The sequence below is a fragment of the Cryptomeria japonica genome, chromosome 1 (assembly GCF_030272615.1).
Source record: "Cryptomeria japonica chromosome 1, Sugi_1.0, whole genome shotgun sequence".
Taxonomy (NCBI): Eukaryota; Viridiplantae; Streptophyta; class Pinopsida; order Cupressales; family Cupressaceae; genus Cryptomeria; species Cryptomeria japonica.
In genome coordinates this window covers 659320444-659336394 of record NC_081405.1, presented here as the reverse complement: position 1 = coordinate 659336394, position 15951 = coordinate 659320444, and the positions used below count along the sequence as shown (strand labels likewise).

The following is a 15951-nucleotide window of genomic DNA, read 5'->3' as shown; positions in this document are numbered from 1 at the left end:
TAATCTTTCTATGCCTTGGTCATTTATATCAATGAAATGCTTTCTTTGCAATCTTTGCTTTCTGCATATTGAGGTTATTTCTTTTGTAATAAAATGCAATCATAGAGAGGCCATTAAATACCACTTGCTCAAAAACTTAGTGGCTCTACCTGATTGAGCCTGTAGGTGAAAATCTGGTAACAGTTGTCAATGGTGGAAGTCTAGATAAGTTACTTTACATGTTAATTCATTCTATTGGGATATTTTCTCTTCAAGAGTTTCTTGAATTACCATGCCTTCAAGCTTAAGAGGGAGCTTGGTTTCTTCACTTGAAGGTATGCCTTGATCATAATGATTGTACTATAGGTCCATTTCGTAAAAGTGAAGTAGGGAAAATATTGACATTTCTCATCTTTGATTTATGGTTGCCTTCCTTGATTGATTCTCAGTTTATGCAATCTTCATGAGACTTGATTACCACAATTTTATATTAAGAATCAAAAGAGAGTTCCATATGGAAGTTTTTGAAAATATGAAGCTAGATGTAGTTAGAAGGAAACATTTGCTCTTGCTGCTAGATATACTAATATTAGAACCATTATAGCTAATGTTGTAGGCTGGAAGTTAGATATAAAGACAATTTTCTTAATGTTGTTTATATTGAACAACCTGAAGGTTATGAGATTCATAATACAGAAACTCATGTGTGCAGACTTAAGAAAGCTCTTTACATTCTCAAACAAGCTCCTAGGGCTTGGTATGAAAGAATTGATAAGTACTTAGTTAGTTTAGGGTTTTATAAGAATGATGTTGATCCTAACATTTACTTTAAAGTATTTAATGGTGATATGTTAATTCTGGTTTTATATGTGGATGATTTATTTCTAACTGGTGAAGATAGTCTCATCATTAGGTGTAAGAAAGAATTAGCTACTGAATTTGAAATGAAGAATCTAGGTCTAATGCATTACTTTCTAGGGTTAGAAGCGTGACAAAGACCTAATGAAATTATTCTAAGTCAAGGAAAATATACTATTGATATATTGAAAAGATTTGGTATGATGGATTGTAAACCTATGTCTACTCCTATGGAAACTAACTTGAAGAAGTTGAGTATTTCTGCAGCTAACTCTGATTTTGCAGATCCTTCAGAGTACAGGTAGTTGATTGGATCCTAGATGTATCTAGTCAATACTAATTTGCTATGCAGTGAGTGCACTTAGCCAATTCATGAACCAGCCAAAGCATGTTCACCTTGTGGCAGCCAAGCACATCCTGATATACTTGCATGGAACAATTGGCTATGGACTGAAGTATCCAATCAACTCAGTAATCAATTTGGAAGGCTACTCTGATTTTGATTGGGCCAGAAGTGTTACTGACAGGAAAAGCACTTCAGGAATCTGTTTCAGCTTGGGTTCCGCTATGATCTCTCGGGCCAATAGGAAACAGTCCTCAGTTGCATTGTTTACTGCAGAAGTAAATACATTGCTTCAAGTGTGGCAACTAGAGAAGCAGTTTGGCTTCACAAGCTTCTTGTTGGGTTGTTTGGACAATCTTGGGAATCCACTGTTATTTATTATGATAATCAGAGTTGTATTAAATGTCTAATAATCCCGTGTTTCATGGCTGGTCAAAACACGTGGAAACTCATTCACTATGTTTGTGATATGGCACAAAGAGGTGCCATCCAGTTGAAATATATCAGCACTGTTGAACAGGTATCAGATGTTCTCACCAAGCCTCTACCTCGAGTGAAGTTTGAGTACTTCAGAGAGAAGCTTGGAATTGTGGAGAACACAGTATTGATTGAGAGGGAGTCTCAATCCTAGTGATGCAATTTAGTTTGCATCTCCCACCCTATGCAGACAATGCAAGGTGGGGTCACCTTCTGCGGGCAATGCAAGGTGACGTTGTATTCTTCTCTGGGAGAAGGCTGACGTGTAAAACCTCTTCCACGCTCTGTGGGCAATGCAAGGTGGAGTCAGCCTCTGTGGGCGATGCAAGGTGACATTGTATTTTTCTCTGGGAGAAGGCTGAGGTGTAAGACCTCTTCCACCCTCTGCGAGCAATGTAAGGTGGATCCATCCTCTGTGGGCAATGCAAGATGGAAATCATGAAATGAGTTCATGATATTTATGTGTTTTATTGCAGGTATACTCTATGAAGCTTATACATTCATTCTTGTGGGCAATGCAAGATGAAAGTCATGAATGGATCATGACAAGTGGTAGATATCCTCCCTAGCTAAGAGGGAGTGTTGAAATAGTAGCTAGCTCGGATACCTATCTATTGTATTTTAATGTTGTCAATGACAAATTAAAATACAATAGATAGGTATTATGTAAATCAAACTTAGGGCTGGGCCCAAATACATGTAACTTGTAATTATGTCTTGCTTGGGCAAAGCCTATATATAATGTAACTTATAATTATGTCTTGCTTGGGCAAAGCCTACATATAATGTAACTTGTGGATAGGACAGGACCTATAAATGTAACTTGTAATTTGGTCTGACCCTAATTGGGCGATGTAACTGTTAAAGCCCAAAAGGCATCCCGATAACTAAGCTATTAAAACCTAGCACTTTGGGTTAACATGGGAACAATCATGAGTCTGTGGGTGAACTGTTATTATGATTGGACCTCTGGATAGGCCGGTTCCTGATACTGATGGATCAATTACTCTAACAAGACCTTAGGAAAAACCTTTGAGGAAAAGGGAGAGGGAATAAGAAAAAGGATAACTAACAACTTAAATAAGGTGATGCACCATATGATCTGAAAAAATGACAGGAAAACTCCTTTAAATGCACCTGTTCTACACATATGACATCTCTGAATTCATATCACAAAAGTGTTTCATGCAAATGATCATTGCTCAAAAAATTGAAAGGAAATGACTTTCACAAACAATTATTTTGATAAACCACAATGCATGACCTGTGATTCATGCATGAGATAGAAAATTCAAGAAAGGTTATTTCATAAATAACACAAAAATGAAAATTGCTCTCAATCACACAATGAGAAAATAACTCAGAAAATGAGAAAGGCATAAACTGATATTTGTATTGAAATTTTTTGTCAGAACTGCAAAATGGGTTACAAGATACAAAACTCAGCTAGGCTTGAGAAAAAATCTAGAACCCCCTTTTTAAAGCTTATGAAATTTGCCTTTTTGTCAAAGGCTCTCTTTGTCTAGAGTTGATGATACTCCATTGTTCTGAAGGACTTTTCTCTTTCTTCCTCAAGTTGAAGCAATCGTGTGTATCTTTGTTGCAAGGGATCTCCTTCTTCAAACAAAACAAGCTGGTTAGCAAGGTCTAGTGCTGGAAACTCAGTTGAAATAGGTAGTCTTGCTTCTTTTCCATATACCAACATATAAGGAGAATTACCTATAATCTGCTTAGGAGTAATTCTGTCAAACCATAGGGCAAATTTAAGCTTAGCATGCCAATCTCTTTGGTTCTCTTGTAATGTCCTTTTAATAATCCTGATTAGGTTCTTATTGGTTGATTCGGCTAACCCGTTACCCTGTGGGTAATAGTTAGAAGAAGTATTCAAAACAATACCATTTTTTAAAGCCCATTTAGTGATTTTTGAACCAATGAATGTGAAGGCATTATCTGATATGATTGACTCAGGTATACCAAATCTGGTTATGATATCTTCATAAAAGTTTAGGACAACAAACTCATTAGCCTCCCTAAGTGCTATAGCTTCAGTCCAACGGGTGAAATAGTTTGTTGCTATCAAAATCCATTTATGACCAGCACTAGAATTTGGGTTAATGGGGCCTATAAAATCAATACCCCATCTTGCAAATGGCTGTTCAACTAAAATAGGCTGCAAAGGGAATGCAACCAATCTTTTTCCTGCAAACATAGCACATTTTCCACATTTCCTAACCCAAGAGTGGGTGTCTTTGAATAATGTTGGCCAATAAAAACCAGCCCTTCTAATTTTCCAAGCTGTGGTTCTTGGATTAAAGTGACCCCCGGAAGATCCATCATGGAATTCAAATAAAATCTTTTGAGTTTCAGCAGTATCAATACACTTAAAAAGCATTCCACTATAATCTTTCTTGAATAAATTTCCATTGATTAAAACATAAGGAAAAGATTGGAGACGGAAATACCTTCTCTTTACTCTGTCAAGGCCAGCTGGACACTCTCTAGTCTGAAGGAAATTGGTCATATCAGTTACCCAACTTGCTGATTGATTCTGATCAACAGGATCATCTTGAACCAAGACAACTTCCTTATCAGTTTCTGCATTCGAACCTTCCCCATCAGTCAACTGCATACATAAACCTTTTCCTCTTACCAGCTTAGTAACATGAAAACTGACATCATACTCCATTACTTTAGTGATCCAGCCTGCCCTCTTTTCATTTAAATCCCTGCTTAGTAAGAAATATTTGACACTTGGGTGGGTAACCATTAAATGAATTTTGTTGTTAGAGACCAAATGTCTGAATTTCTTAAGACTTTTAACAACTGCTAGTACATGCTTTTCAACAAAACTGTACCTTTGTTCATACTCTTCTAGTCCTTTACTAAAAAAAGCAATGGGCTGTTCAAGTTCATCATCATTTTTTTGAACCAACATAGCAGAAATAGTATCAAGTCCTCCATAAGCATATAAAATGAAATCTTTTGAAAAATTAGGATTTACCAATGTAGGGGCAGCAGATAAGGCCTTCTTGATTTCTTCAAAAGTACTTCTTCCCTCTTTAGACCACCTGAAAATAGCATTCTTTTTTAACATTGCTGTCAAAGGTTTCAACAAGTCAGCAATATCTAGTATAAAACGCCTTACAAAATTAATTCTGCCAATAAAACTTTGTAACCCTTTCTTATGGCTTGGTAAAGGCAGATCCAAAATAGCTTGAATTCTCTCAGAATCAACTGTAGTACCATATTTGGAGACCTGGTATCCCAAAAGTCTCCCTTCATGAACAACAAATATAGACTTTTTAGGATTTAGAGAAATACCAAACTCTCTGCATCTTTGAAGAACTTATTTGAGATGATCAATGTGACAATCAGCTTGCTTGCTGTAAATAGTAATGTCATCAAAATAAACTAGCACAAATTTATACATAAGATTATAAAAAGCCATATCCATAGCCTTTTGGAATGTAGCACTAGCATTTGACAGCCCAAAAGGCATTCTTCTATAAGCCATAGTGCCCCACTTGGTAGTGAAGACAGTCTTGAATTGATCTTCATCCTTTACTAGGACTTGGTTATAGCCTAAATAGCCATCTAACAAGGAAAACCTTTCAGATCCAGAAACAAACTGCAAGATTTGTTCCATGGAAGGCAATGGGTGTCTATCTTTCAGAGAAGCCCTGTTTAGATCTCTAAAATCCACACAAAGGCGGAGTTCTCCATTCTTTTTCCTAACTGGAACTAAATTAGAAACCCATGAAGTGTGTTTGATAGGAAAAATAATGCCATTATTCAAGAGTTTATTCAATTCTTTAAGCATAAGGGGTTCTAATCTGGGATTATGTAATGTCCCCTTCTCACTGATGTTCTTTCAGTGGTCCATTAGCCTATTCCTGAGACCCGTAGGCTACGTGGAATGAGTAATCAGGGTCTAGCATCGATGAAATGAGGACTTACTATTTTTAGTAAGTCAGGGGATGACCGTTCTGGTGCCATTGTCCGATTGAGCACTCCTTGCTTTGCCTCTGGACGCGATGATCATATTTTTCTATTTTTGGCAGTAGATAGGGGTTTGAATTCTGCAGCAGTTTGTGGTCGTTTGGGCTCAGTTTCATCTTGGAGGTGATAATAATCAGTGTGGGAGACATTTGCAACATAATTAAATATTATTTCCTTTCCTAAGGTTAATATTTAATTAATCTATTTATTGGCTACTGGTTTATTAAATTTGGGATTAATGCCTGTTTAATCCTAAGTTTGAGCGAAATTCAGTTGTTTTATGGGATGTGAAATATTTTTAAAAGGGATATTATTTCACTTTACATCGCCATTTTGTGCCTAAGTGTCCAACGTGGGTCCTCCCCCTTCTTGGGCGTGAGTTTTGACTTAGGAGAATGGGCGCTACACTTGGGTCCACATGTAAGTGGAAATGAAATTCAAATGCAAGCGTGGAATTTGGAGGGATGTCATTTGAATTTGATGAATGAAGTTATAAATATGAGGCTTGGGTTTTGTTGACGTGTATTTTGTACACTATCAAACACAGAATAAAATACCTAAAGGTACCTTATCCTCTCTTGAGTAAAGCCTCCGAATGCTGAAGATGTCGCGAAAAGGATCAATCGGGATGACTTCAAGGTTCTTGTATGTAGGGTCTCTACGTGTGGATAAGCTCTCTGTGGTATGATGTGATTTGCTGGAATCACAAGGGGACTTACATTTGATGATTGAACGTCTGATCTGCTTTGAATATTTGCTGGAACACAGGCTCTTACTAGCTTTAGACCTGAAAAAAGGAAAAAAGAAGAGGGAGAGGAAAGGATCTAATCCTAACACTAAGAATGTAAGAGCAATGAATGATCTTTGATGGAATTCTAATTAAGTCTTGTTTTGACATCACAGGAACATCTCCACAAGGTTAGTGCGATCTTCGAAGGAAAGCTTTATGATGTTCAAATCATCACTGCAGGCATAGACACCATCAGGTTGATGCATATCAATGAAGAATTGACAATTGAAGTTAAGCTTAAGCTAAATGATTCCAGTTGACTACCCAAGGCAAGTTTGCAATCAACAAACTGCTAGTAGTATGGATATACGAATTCCACCATCAATCAAGCACATTTCTTCCATTCATCTAATAACATGAAATCAAACATGAGAAGTATAAAGACCATGCAAATTGTCGAATCGACCCATAAATTTCACCATTTCTTCAATGAAGTTACAAGTCTTTTACAACAACATCTTGGCAACAATCTTTGCCTTCTCTCTCTACTCTACTCTAGTTGCTATTCTATCAACTAGCTAATCACCTTCTAACTACTCTCTATCTGTCTTCTAACTGCTTCCAACTATATTCTAACTCCCTTTACAAAATGAAATGCCAGGGCTTATATAGTGCCCTCAATACAATTCGATGGCTTAGATCAATTCGAGATCAATGGCCAAGATTCAACAATGAAAACCCTAATTAGGGTTTGTTACAACCATTACATAACATTTAATGCTTGACCAATGATAAAATTGTATTGCTTGGACACATGTCCTCTCTAGAAAATTCAACCAATGGATAGCTGGGGTAGGTACATCGGAGTTTGTGCCACCTTCCATGAGTTAGGTACATTGAATCTGGAAATGTTGAGGTGGACCACACTGACTGGAGAAGTGATGACTAGGATGCCACCTCGTCTGACACTTGTAACTTGGTAGATATTCAACCTGATGTTGTTGAGAAGCTAGCTTTAATTAATTCATCTGGTACTATTTGCTTCTTCAACGAACCCTTGTTCTAACTTCTTGTGTCCTTGATGTGCAGGATGATTGATGTACCTCGCCTTGGAATACTGGATTGGAGAAGTCGCCCTTGATAATGCTAGGCTGGATCGAAGAAGGTCGTCCTTGTCCTTGCTTGATCGTCCTTGATCTGGCTTGATTTTCCTTGAGGAGAGTCTTCCGACTTGTAGATCTTTCGAGCTTGGAGTCGCCATCTTGATACCTACACAACATTTCACAATTAATAATATATCTTGAAATCTAAAAATTAAACTTTAAAAGGAAGATTCAAGATTTTAATTAGGAAACTTCATGATAAATCTTGAGTTATCATTTCCTAATTTAGGATTTTCAAAGCAAAATTTAAATCTTCAAAAATGGTGCTAAGGTGATTACGCCATACCTTCACTTGGGAATTAATTCTAAAAAATGATGCAAAAATAGGAGAATTCGCTAGGCAAAATGTAGATCAAGACTCCCTTTAGCAAAATGCGCCCCTTTAGCTTGGAAAAGGACTCCATCTTCCACTAGCTTCTTCAAGATCTGGAAATTCGCCTTCAAATGTCTTCAAAAAATCTGAAAATTATCCTCCAATCTAGCAAGAAATTCTCCTCTCCAATAGCATTCAATATCTCTTCAAAAAATCTGGAAATTATCCTCCAATCTAGCAAGAAATTCTCCTCTCCAATAGCCTTCAATATGAATTTCGCCCTCCTTAGTCTCCACACTTGGTAGAAATTTGCTCCACACAAGCTAGATTTCGCACCTCCTTCCTTGCTTCTCCAAATCGCACTTGAAACAATGAGCAAATGATTTGAATAATGAAAAACACACCCCAAATATATAGAGCGCTCACCATTTCACCTCCCCATAGGCCGACTTGATGAAAATAGGCCAAAAAATAAATAAAACTAAAAAAGGAAAAGGCCGACTTAATAAAATAATAAAAATGATACCTCAAGCGCTCTCTTTTTTAATTTTAATTTAATAAAAATTAATTTTAAATGCCTTAATAATAATAAAAAAAAAATCGATTCTCTAAGGCTCAAAATTAATTTATTAAATGCCAATGTGTTTTTTATTGAAAGCCAATTTAATTAATTTTTCCTTTTCAAATATTTCGAAGTTTGGCAATTCTAGCATCTAATACGATTTGGAAGATATTAAAGCCCAAATGTGAATGCCACTAACTTCGCTCTGGTCCCTTGGTGAGGGACAGGAGTGCCTTAGCCCATTTTCATCAAATTTTGTGGTCCTTGCAACTCCATTCTTCCTTGAAGCATTTTTAAATATCACTCCAATCTTGTGCCTTGACCTGGATTCGTCCCAATTTGGGGAGGAAGGCTTGTTAATGTGTTTTTCGCCCTGGTCCCTTGGTGAGGGACAGGAGCGTTTTGCCTTGGTCCCTTGGAGAGGGACAGGGGCGATTTTGCAAATCCAAGCTTATCTGTCCTTTGTTAGCCTTCCAAATTATATTCAATGGATAAATCATGTTTTCCTTGGTCTCTTCAAATCATAAAATTGTCTTGATCCTGCAAGAACAGTGCAAATTTGAAATTCAAGCTCCGGTCCTTCAATGAGGGACTAGAGCGCCTTGGCAATTATGAGCTCTCCTATGCTTTGCAAACTTTCAAAATTATCTTCAATGGGTCGATTATGCCTCCTTCATTCATCTCAAACATGAAACTTGCTTCGTCCTTTGCCCGAAGTTTGTCTTGTGAGAAAATCGCTTTGGTCCCTTGGAGAGGGACAGGAGCGCCTAGTGCAACTTGGGTTGATTCTCTCCTTTGTGGCCTATTCAAGTTATATTCAACGGGCAAAACATACTTCTTTTGACCTCTTCAAATCGCGAAATCACTTAAATCTTGCGAGGATAATGCAAATTCGGAATTCAAGCTCCGGTCCTTCAGTGAGGGACAGGAGCGATTTTTGTCCTCAAGGCCAAATCACTACAATTTTCATCTCAAATTTCCTTTGCTAGGGAAGATTTCACCTTACTTCATGCTATGAATAAAAGTTAATGTCCAAAAAAGGTCTAAAATTGTGCATATAAAGAAAAGCGCTCTGGTCCTTCAGTGAGGGACAAGAGCGAATTTGACCTTCTAGGCAAAAAACTTCATCATCATTGTCAAGTCTGGATGCTCTATCATGCTCATTTCGTCCTTCATTGTGTCTTTGATGTTTAAATTTGACCAAACAAGGTCAGGAATGACTCAAATAAGCCTTTTCGCCCTGGACCCTTGGTGAGGGACAGGAGCGCTTTGCCTTGGTCCCTGGGAGAGGGACAGGAGCGAAATTCGCTCTGGATCCTCAATGAAGGACAGAAGCGAAATTTGACTTTTTGAACTCTCTATTAGGATAATTTTTATGGAATATAACATTTAAGTATAAGAAAGAAATTTCTTATACTTTAAGTTATATTCCATATATACTTTCAGGATGTTTGAGAGTGGTTTCAGACCTCCAGGAGTTATATTGCAAAATCTAGTTTTTTGAGGTTTTTCAGTTTCCAGACTTAGTCAAATTTCAGGATCAGGACATTCCAGACTTAGCCAAATTTCAGGATTAGGACATCACTCAAGCCGGACTTGCTATCCTATTGATCTCCCCGATAGCACTCAAAATGCAAAGGCTAACTAACAAAACCCTAAAAGACCAAAAAAACAAACCCTAAAAAGCAAAAAATATGGGTCCCCACTTGCAATGGGGCGATGTGTGAAAACGTCACAACAGGTTTCCATTTGGATGATCTTGAAAATCTGCAATGTTATGCTGCCGGATTGGCGACAGAACTTGAGGCTTCGAAGTGCGTCTCCCTAGTGCTACCCGGTTTCGTACTTGAAATACAGTACCTAGCTGTGCCTTGTATTCCTCTACCGTTTTCAGAGCTTTGCCATTGACATCTTGGTGTTGCAACGATTTTGTACTTGCTGGTTTTGCCTGTGGCTGAAGCATATTTTTGCTCACATCTCTCTGCTGGAGCGTCTGACAGTTATGGGTATCAATCCTATCTTCCTTCCCAGCACTGGCGAATAAGTTTGTAAGTTTTTAGCACATTTGTTTGAGTTTTGAATTAATTATGCAAAATTGAAATTCCTAGTCTAGGCGTGGGTTTTCTGCCTTGCATTGGGATGCGTGCAAAATAAATAAGGGTCTTTTTTGGGGTGTTGTTTTGATTGGTTAGCATTGCATATGTTGTACAGTGGGTTTGGGACTCGTTTGAGCTAAATCGGATGTAAAATGAGGGAGATATGAATATTTTGGCATTTATCTGGGCTGCTGGTCTGTTTTCCCAGCCTGCAGATTTGGTTGTAATAGAAATTTATATCTTACTATAGAAATCTGCATTACTCTCCTTCTATCATTTCTATTATTGTAAGATTAGGTAGTAGTACTACTAACTAGTTCTCTCTTTGTAATTCTCATCCCGCTGAATAAGTGGAAGAGGCTGGCTTGCTGCCTGATATGCAATAATTTGTAATTTTCAGTCCTCCCGCTGAATAAGTGGTCGAGTGATAAGTTCAATGTTTTTGGTCCTTCTGCTGAAATATGCGGTAGAGTGATTGTTAATGTAATGTCCTCCTGCTGAAATACGCGGTAGAGTGATTGAACTTCTGTTTCTTGTAATCTTTCCCTTGGTCGGTTCGCCGCCAAGAAGTTTAGTTTCTATCCTGCTGGATAAGTAGAAGGGGATGGCTTGCTGCCCATGCAATTGTAATTTTCAGTTTGTTTATTGATGCTGATGATCCTCGGAACACCGTATGCTCTCACCCTCCCAGTCTGGGCTCTCGGTGAACAAAAGGTGGAAGGGTTCCCTTTCAGTTGTTTTGCTTATTACTCTAACCTTAACGGGTTAATTGTTGTGGATGAATTGCTATTGGCCTAAAAAAAACAAAAAAAAATTAGTGGGATATTACAGTGGTATCAGAGCTAGTTTTCTTGCCAGCCTGTGAGAGTCAGTGGGTTTAGAAGTCTCCATGAGTGACAGAGACGTCAGACACTACAACAAAGAATAGAAGAGACAACAGTTTCAGATTCCTATAGTGCCCGAAGAGGACACATTTTCAGAAGTACTGAGAAACAGAGGGAAGAATTTAGATACCTCAGATTCAGTGGATTCAATGGCAGATAAGATTACAGAAACAAATGAGGCACCCAACAAGAAGGCAGAGAGGCAATTCAATGCCATGATGGACATGATGTCTTTACTGCTGTCAAAGCTCAACCAGAACGTTGTTGGGACCCCTAATCAGCCCAACAATGGACCGGAAGCCAGCACTTCTAACATTCCTGTAAGCAATGGAAATGGGAGCAATAACGGGAGGAACAATGGAGGTTCAGCCCCAAGGCCTTTACAACCTGTCTTTTTGCCCAAAGAAGTACAACAAGCTGAAACAGAGATACCCACAGCTGATGAGATAAGAAATAGCTACATGGAGTATGCTTCCCTTCCTGGTGAGATCCGAGATATCCTAACTCTGGATCAATTCATGAATTAGAAAATGAAAAGAGGATGGAGGAATGACTACAAGTCTGCTACCCCAAGAGATTTCCAGCAAGCTCTTGGAAGAGTGACCTTAGCACACTTTGATGGGAGCACTAAGGGTACTGCTAGAGCATGGGTACAGAAGTTGGACAATTACTTGTCCTTGAGACCGATGCCGGAGGAGGATGCCATCAAGTTTGCTACCTTGCACTTGGATGGAGTGGCCCACGAATGGTGGTACCATGGGTTGGTCACCCTTGGTCACAACTTAGTCACCACCTATGCTGATTTCACCAACAAGCTAATTGAGAGATTTGACACCAGGGATCCAGAGGTGAAGTTTAGAGAACTTGCACAATTGAGGCAGCAAGGTTCCTTGGACACTTACGTGACTGAATTCCAAAACCTGTCAGTCATGGTGAGTAGCATCTCAAGGAAGCGACTGGTTGTCCTTTTCACTGAAGGACTTGAAGAACCATTGAGAGGATGGGTCAAAGCTTTTGATCCGCCCACACTGGCAGAAGCTATAAAAAAATCCAGAAGTATGGAGTTGGCTGCCCCTAAGAGTAAAATTCAGTCCAAGCCTTTCCCTTTCAAAAAGGATAAGAAGAAGTTCACTAATCAGACCAAGAGGTTCCCTCCGCGAATGGATGATGGGCTCCGTCAAGAGCTCCAGAGAAAGAATCTATGCTATTCTTGCAGAGAACCTTGGGTTCCCGGGCATAGGTGCCATGGAAAGGGGAATTTACATCAAATGGAAGGCTATTCTGGAGATGGATCAGATTCTGAAATTTCAGAACAGCAGACTGAAGTTGAGGATAGCGAGTATGAAGAGGCTCCTGAAGGGTCCGAATTTGGGTCAGAAGATAGAGGAGTGGTTGCTCAACTCTCGAGCATTCACAAGAATGAGTCTTTTAGAGTTCGGGGTGTGATTGGAGAGCATCGTGTCATAGCTCTCATTGACACAGGTGCAACACACAACTTCATTGATGAAAGAATTGTTGCAAAAAAGGGACTAGTGGCAGAGGAAGTTGAGGGCTTCAAAGTCATGGTAGCAGATGGCTCCACTATATCCTGTAATAGAATGATTTCCAACATGTCTCTGAAGTTGGGAAATCATGAAATCAGAGATGATTTCTTTGTGGTAAGCATTGGAGGGACTGATGATGCAGTCCTCGGGATTCAATGGCTGAGATCTCTTGGTGAGATCACACTAAACCTACAAACCATGGAGCTGAAATTCATGTTTGAAGGGAAAAAGGTAGTTTTGAGGGGAATGTCGCATGGGGGACTTAAGGTTGTATCCTTGAAAAGAATGGAAAGGCTGATCCGCCATAATCAGGTGGAGTGGGCAGCGGAGTGTTTGATAATGCCTTCCAATCCATTGGTGGATAAGGGCAATTATTCCTCAGACATTTCAGCAATGGTCAAAGATAAGAGCAATATTGTGGTGATACCTTCAGAACCACAACAAGAGCACAGAAAGTATCCTGAAGACATTCAAGCTTTGATAACTAAGAGAAGCAAGGTGTTCGAAAAGCCACCTCTTGGCAGACCTCCTGAAAGAGGTGTTGAACACATTATTGAGCTTGAGGAAGGAGCTAAGCCAGTCATGACTACTCCTTACCGATACCCCAAAAAGCAGAAAGATGAGATCGAGAAAGCAATTTAGGAATTGCTTGACATGGGTTACATCCGGCCTAGCAAAAGTCCCTTTGCTTCGGTTGTTGTTCTGGTGAGAAAGAAGGATGGGACCATGCGCATGTGTGTGGATTATAGATTGCTGAATCAGAAGACCATCAAGAATCGGTATCCTATTCCGGGGATTGATGAGCTACATGGGGCAGTGTTCTTTTCCAAAATTGACCTCAGATTGGGGTACCATCAGATTAGGATGAGAGCTTCAGATGTGGAGAAGACTGCTTTCAGTTGCCACTTTGGGCACTTTGAGTTCTTAGTCATGCCCTTTGGTTTGACGAATGCTCCTGTTACATTCCAGTCATGCATGAACAGGATCTTCGACGAACAGTTGAGGAAGTTTGTGTTGATATTTTTTGACGACATCCTGATTTTCAGCAGATCATGGAAAGAGCATCTTCAACAGTTGGATGAAGTGTTGGGCATACTAGAATCTGAATCCCTATTCGCCAAGGAATCCAAGTGCGAATTTGGGATGGAAGAGTTGCTCTACCTGGGTCACATCATCAGTGCAGGTGGTGTGAAGGTAGACCCTGAAAAGATTAGGGCTATCATCGATTGGCCTACTCCAGAAAACATAACACATCTGAGAGGATTTTTGGGATTGTGTGGGTTCTATCGAAGATTTGTAAAGGGATACTCTCAGTTGGCTGCCCCCCTTATAGATCTTACCAAGAAAGGGGCCTTTGAGTGGTCCGAGAAGGCACAGACAACATTTGAGCAGTTTAAGAGGATCATGAGCTCCTGCCCAGTTTTAGCATTGCCCAATTTTACCAAGCCATTTGAACTATAATGTGATGCGTCTGGAGAAGGTGTTGGTGCGGTCCTCATGCAGGATAAGCACCCTATAGTTTTTGAGAGCAGAAAGTTGAGAGGTCCTGAGAGACTATACTCCATTTATGACAAGGAAATGCTTGCCATAATGCATGCACTTGCAAAATTCAGACAATATTTGGTGGGAAGTAAGTTCATTGTCAAGATTGACCACAACAGTCTTAAGCACTTCATGCACCAGAAGGATCTGAATGAGAGACAGCAGAAATGGGTGAGTAAGCTACAAGCTTACGACTTCGATATTGAGTATGTAAAAGGGAAAAACAATGTGGTAGTAGATGCCTTATCACGGAGGCCCCATTTGAGCTCACTCTGCGAGCTTACTGCTGGTTGGAAAGAGTTATTGCTTGCTGATTATGCCAAAAATCAGTTTGCAATCAGTCTTGTAGAGGGTACTTTTCATGATGAAAGGTACAAATTGGTTGAAGGATTGATACTGTACAAGGGAAGAATCTTCATAGTACCTGAATCTAAGTTAAAAGAGAAGATTTTGCAGACCTTCCATGACATTCCCCTTGCTGGTCACCAAGGTTATTTCAAGACATACAGGCAGATCCGGGAGAGATTCTCTTGGAAGGGGCTTAAAAATGATGTTTTGAAGTACATTAAAGAGTGTCATACATGTCAGAAGAACAAGGATGAGCACACTCTACTTGTTGGTTTGTTACAACCCTTGCCTATTCTCGGTCAAAAATGGGAAAGTATTTCCATGGATTTCATCACGGGGCTGCCTCGGGCTCAAGGAAAAGATAGTATTTATGTAGTGGTGGACAGACTTAAAAGTTTGCTCATTTCTTCGCCATTACTAGCTCTTTTACAGCAGCACAAGTTGCTGAAGTGTTCTTCCGAGAGGTATTCAGATTGCATGGTTTACCGAAGAACATTGTGAGTGATAAGGACAACAAGTTCCTAAGTGCCTTTTGGCAGGAAATTTTCAGATTGTGTGGTACTGTGCTCACTCCAAGCACTAGTTATCACCCCCAAACTGATGGACAAACCGAGATAGTGAATAAGTGGGTGGAAGGTTATCTCAGAAACTATGTCTCGAAACAACAAAATACTTGGGTGAGGTGGCTTCACCTAGGGGAGTATTGTTACAATTCTTCCTATCACATGTCCATCCGGATGTCACCATTCATGGCACTATATGGTTATGAAGCTCCTAGCTTCGCAGACTTGGTATTTGGTGATAGCAGAACCCCTCAGGAGAAAGATATGATGCAACAAAGTCAGGATATTCTGAGAATCTTGAGGGACAATCTACAACATGCACAGAATCAGCAGAAGTTGTATGCTGATCAGCAGTGTATTGAGCGCACCTTTGAGGTGGGCGACATGGTTTATTTGAGGCTCCAGCCTTATAGGCAGTCTACTCTCAAGAAGAGCGGGGTTGAGAAATTGAAACCTCGATTCTATGGGCCTTTCAGAGTCAGCAGGAGGGTTGGAGAAGTGGCTTATGAGTTGGAATTACCAGCAAGCAGCAGGATCCATAATGTGTTTC

The 15951-nt window shown here is 39.6% G+C and overlaps 1 protein-coding gene across 1 annotated transcript in view; it reads right to left on the bottom strand.

The window, feature by feature from the left end:
* Nucleotides 1–15951, bottom strand: part of LOC131050431 (serine carboxypeptidase 1) — an 86948-nt gene that overhangs the window by 28484 nt on the left and 42513 nt on the right. The gene's annotated exons all lie outside the window — the stretch shown is intronic.